This window comes from Odontesthes bonariensis, chromosome 7 (assembly GCF_027942865.1).
Source record: "Odontesthes bonariensis isolate fOdoBon6 chromosome 7, fOdoBon6.hap1, whole genome shotgun sequence".
NCBI classification, from domain to species: domain Eukaryota; kingdom Metazoa; phylum Chordata; class Actinopteri; order Atheriniformes; family Atherinopsidae; genus Odontesthes; species Odontesthes bonariensis.
In genome coordinates, this window is record NC_134512.1 from 4,448,618 (window position 1) to 4,454,617 (window position 6,000).

Below are 6,000 nucleotides of genomic sequence, written 5' to 3' on the forward strand. Positions count from 1 at the left end.
AATGTCAGGGAGGGGGCCACACCCATACCCAGAAGCTTGTCTCTCAGTATGGGAGGCCCTATGGTGTTGAAGACACTGGAGAAGTCAACGAACATGACTCATATATGAACCAGGCCCATCTAAATAAGCATATGTAGCATGTAGAGAATCCCGTCTTCCACTATGTGTTCCTGGTAGGCAAATACATTCTGTGTTATGTTTATGCAACATACATATTATGGGAGAAATTAAGAAAATTACTCATCAAATTATATAATAGAATATTGTTTCTGAAATGTACAATATGCTCATTGGGGTAATGGTGAAGAAAGAGGGGCAGCTAAAAAATGTCAAAATATTCTTCACATTTCAGGTTGAAAACAATCCTTAACATAATTAAATTTGGTTGGAAAAGCAGATAACATCATATAAATACTGTTGATAATTTTAATATGCAACAAATCAAACAAGTATAACTGTATGTCAAATTAGGAACAAATTCTTTGTTTAAACTTACCTCAAAGCTGCTTAAATTTCCGTGTGTGACATCTTAATCCTGGATAAACAATGTATTCTCGGTTTACACATGGGCCTCAGTCCCTCCACTCCTCCTCATCATATGGGGCCTCTGGGGAGTAAGCAGATGTCCAGCAGCAGATAAGAGGAGTTTTTTTAGGGGTCACTATGTTGCCTCCACATCTCTAAAACTAAAATAGCTTGAGCCTACCGTAAAGCTTCCACAGTGTCACTGTACAGAATGGATAAGACCATTGTTCACCCCCACACAGCCAGCTTTCTTTACAAGTTCAAGTTCAAGAGGAAATTCAAGAATAAATTTTGACATGATTTTCAGTGGTGAGGGATACTGTATCTTTGCACATTAAATTGTAGTGTTCTTGTGTTCATATTCTTTTCATTGTATTCTACCACTTGGGTCAATTATAGCCAGGCACAACCTTTCTTTCCACTGTTATGCAGATGATTTACAAATGTACAGTATCTACCATTGAAGCCAAATAGTAACAGTGCACAATGTTCTTTGTTTAATTGTATTGCTGATATTAAGCAGTGGTTTCTTCATTTAAATGATGACTAAACTGAATGCATTGTGTTTGGGGATACTGTGACGGCTGGCTTTGGCACCTTGTCTTCAAAGCTTAGTTCAACTGTCAGAAATCTGGGAGTGACCTTTGACAGTCATCTGACGTTGGACCAACAAATTAACAATGTTGTCAGGACTAGTTTTTTCCAGCTGCGTCTCCTGGCCAAAGTTAAAATGTTTTTAAGTCGTCATGACCTTGAGAAAGCCATCCATGCCCTAATAAGTTCAAGGTCAGACTATTGCAATGCACCTTATGTCGGCGTCTTCTCTCAGCCTTCAACTTGTGCAGAACGCTGCTGCCCGACTTTTAACCAACACCAACAGACGTGTGCACATCACTCCTGTTCTTAACTCTCTCCATTGGCTTCCTGTCCTTTATAGAATTGATTTTAAAACTTTTAATGTTTGTTTTTAAAGCTCTTAACGGCCTCGCCCCATCATATTTATCTGAGCTTTTAACAGTCCACAATCCTGGTAGAGCTCTGAGGTCAACAGATCAGTTTCTGCTGGAAGTGCCCAGGTCAGAATACAAACCCTGGGGTGACCGAGCCTTCTCCCAAAGCTGCCCCCAGGCTCTGGAATAAGCTCCCCGTCCAGCTGCGTCTTATTTCGACATGGGCCTCTTCAAATCTAGGCTGAAAACCTACTTATTTAGGATGGCTTTTAATACCCAGTAGTATGATGACACTTTTATCCTATTTTATCTTATTTGATTTTGTTGTATTTTATTGCTTTCACTGTTCTTTTATTGTTTTTATTTGCTTTTACTTATTCTTATCTTTATTTATTATCTTCTGTAAAGCACTTTGGTACACCGTAAGGATTGTCTGTAAAGGGCTGTATAAATAAAGTAAATTTACATTTACATATTCATTTGTCCTACAATAGTTTTTTTTTTCTGACATTTGCAAATCTAATTTAAATCCCAAATTGATTGAATATGTTTATAACCAATTTGTTAAATTGTATGTTATACACACACACACACAGATATAGGGATGTGCACATGGCGTGAGTATGAAATAAAGGCATTGTTAGTATAAATTAATTTAGTTACATGGTGTTTATATCAAATTATGATACAATAAAAATCCATATATTTCATAAGTAAATATAATTTGTTACTAATGATCTTTTAGGTTAAGTAGTTTGATTAAGGGTTAGTAAAAAAAATATATACTGTATATATATATATAGAAAATTTTATACGATAATCTGACCTCAAAGCTTTACTTTCTGTCTCTGACGTCACAGTAAAGGAAACATATCGTTACTATGGCAACGTGTAAACTTTGCCGTTGCCTACCACGATAACGTTAGGAAAATGGGTTTACTGCTCTTTTAAATCTCAATATTCTATTAGAGAAGGAAAAACAGTTCGAGGTTTTAAATGAAAATCGTAAAGGACTGGCCGTTTTCACCTTATTGCTTCTGTCGTATATGGCACGTTTGTTCACTTCAGTGTCGTCAGCCTTAGTTTAGCAATTTAGATTTAGCGCTTCACTTTAACATGTCGGTGCAAGGAGAAAACGTACAGCTTAATGAGAAAGAAGAGGAGAACGAAAACACCAAAGCAAACCCTCAACCGGGTGGAAGCACTGTAGGGGAGACAAAAGGGGGTGACAGAGAGACGGAAAGTGCTGGAGAGGATGAGCGGACAGGAAGACCACCGTCAGGTGAGCTCAGGGTGGTTCTGAAAGTCTTTTAGATTTCAAGATTCAAGATTCAAGATAGTTTTATTTGTCACATACACAATCATACACAGTACAATGTGCTTGTCCTGCTACCAATAAAAAGATGATTAAAATTAAATATGAAATATGAATAAAAATGAATAAAAAATATAAAATATATTTCTATGATTGATGTAAAATATTTCTATTATACATTACAATTTGACCGAAAATAACACAGGGATGCTCTATGTGTATCTTCTCATTCTATTACAATATAGAAATAGTAAAGCATAATGCCTCAGTTTATTTCATGATATTTATTTTGTGATATTTCCTCCTATACTATGCAGATGTGTTGGAGGACACTGAAGAAGCTGAAACTCAACCTGATCTTCCCTGTGATACGGTTAAGCTTCAAGAACCTCAAAAAACAGAAAATATTGAAAAATCAGTAGAAACTGGTGAGACTCAATTCAGTTCAATTCAGTTGAAAAAAATCCTAAAGAATTTGTACCCGATGATTAATCCAAATATTTCAAATTGTTTAATATACCTTTCTTTTTCATAAAGCTCTACATGTTATGCATATATTCTCCAACATTCATGTTTAACATAGGCTACACTGTATAAACAATGCAACTATGTTCAGTTTATTCATACAGCGATAGTTCACAAGAAATGTAAAAGGACACTTTACAGAGAATTTTCTGGACTATACAGCTCTACTAAAAACCGTGGAAGAAGCTCAAGATGACTTGCTAGATGAGGCTGAGGAGCTTGAAAAGAAAACAGAAAACATTGGAAACTCAACAGCTTCAGGTAAGTCTTAAAGAAGATGCACTGATGAGCCACAACATTGAAGCTTCCTGCCTCTGAGGATATACTTTGTGATTTGGCATAGCAAGTTTGGAGGCATTTGCCTTGGTCAAAAAACTTTGGAATTTTGCTTCAAATTGTCTCTGTATGCTTGGTCTGCTACAATCTCTAGGTGGGTGGTATGTGGGACAACATCTACATGAGAGGCAAGACCCAGGATGTCTCAACAAAACATTCAAGTGTAATAATACGATAAATGTTATTCACTTCACCTGTCGGCGGTTTGATGTTGTGGCTGATCAGTATAACGTTTTGAACTCAAAGACTTATGTTTCATGCCAAATGCATCAATTTCCAGCAATGTGGTGAAGTGACTGATTCAAGGGTCTGGAGCCAGGCAAATCACGTGTCTCGTACTGATAAGATTCTAAATGAAAAACTTTATCAATTGTTATTAGTCATGTACATGAAACAATATAACCCCATGCATGATATACAGAAAAAGTCAACGCTCCTACAAGAACAGAGACGATGCAGTAGTTATTTTTTGAAAAATTTTCTCCTGCCAGTTTTTGTTTTTATGATGTTATGTGATCTGTTTGCTTATGGTGATGTACCCCCTTCATAAATATAACACCCAGTTTTGGCGCCCTCAGACAGCTCTGTTTACAGTGTCAAACAGTCTGTTTGAATTTGCATGATAAAATATGGAGACATGAAACAAACATACATGGGGATTGGGGGATTGTCAAACGATTCATAGAGTAAGTGTAGGCAGTAAAGTACCCCAGATGTGCTGTGCTGTTTCTAGGTAACCAGATAGCTGTGACCAAGATGGCAGTTTTAAAGATATTAAATCGACCACCCAATGCTAAAGCGGCTGATAGGAAATTGAGATTTATAATTCACACATGCTCTGAGAATTTGCCTGGATTTTTAGAGAAATGAAAACAGATTAGAAATCCCAATATAATGAAATTCCTTACTACTACACAAAACCGTTCTTATTTTGTTATTAAAGTTATGAAAAGGAATACAATTCCAGGTATTGAAAAGGACTCAGCCCTTCTGTATTAGCCAAGTCAGGGTCGCAGAAGAGCTGACATGAAGCAAGAGTTTTAGAGTTACCGGTTAAAACAGCATGCAGGCCTCTGGAATGTCTTCAGAAAATCCACGCAGGCACAGGGAGAATATACTAAATTCACACAGACAGGCTCCACTCCAGGTTTGAATAAGGAAAGCAGTAGCGCTAACCACTGCATGACCCTATGAAGGTTTCTCTTCCATGGTGACATGTTCCGGGAAAAAAAAATCATCACTTTTTGTTTTGTTCTTTGGAGCATATGTCACCAAAAACACAACTATGGCATTCTTTTTAGTGCCCCTTTGTTTGAAAGTTCCTAATTTAATTAACCATTCTTATTTTAATTTTAAAATTATATCACTCATCAAGTTCACTCCGCCTCCTCCGCTAGGCCTCAATCTTTCAGTCCCACCCGCTTGTATCCACCCTGCTAGACCAATGAGGACAGCTTTGCTTGAAAAAGTTCTGTTTTACTGCTGTGACTAGGAGCATGTATCTTAAATCTACCAGCAGACTTAGAGGATATAAGAGCCTTGTGGATAAAAGATATTTCAGGGTAATGTTCCAGCAGAGTTAGCTAAAGACTGTGTATGTGGAGCAACCACTTTTCAACAGACCTTTTACTAGCACCTGCTAAACCGTTAAACTATTTCCCTATTGGAGCAATCAGATCAAAAGTATGGAGGGTGGGCAGGGTTGAGCACTTGTTAAGTCAAACAACAGAGTCTTAGCTGTCTTAACAGACAGCTAAGAAAACAAGGCGGAGAGAAAAGCCGTTGTGCTTAAAACAATATATCATGACCAAAGGCTGTCTCATACATCTCAGTAAGACCTCAGAAAATTGTCAGATTTAAAAAAAAAAAGAAAAAAAGGGGGCATTATTGGGCATGTCATCTTTGAATTCATAGGTTTTAGGATTTTATGTAAAGGACCTACACAAAAATAGTTGAAATTGTAAAGATAGAATTTAAAAAAAAGAAATCCAGTAAACAGAACTGAAAGTATGTGCATAGACATGTTGCCATTTGACCTTCAGAAGTCTCATGTCACAGCTAGGTGACATGACTCATACAGACTCATAAGCAGACACAGGACTCAGGGAGAATCAGAATTAGAAAAGAGTTTATTTACAAGTGGTGGGCACTGAAAGCCAAAGGGATGATCCGGGTAGACGTGGAACTCAGAGGAGGGAGATGATCAGTGAGGTTTCGAATAAGAAATTTGTCCAGACAATGGGTATGTTTGTCCTTACTTGATCCAGGAGGGAATCCAAAGTGGAGGGGAGGGTGCTGGCTGTGGTGCAGAGGTCGGTGGCAGGGTAAGCAGGCAGGTTTGTGGAACAG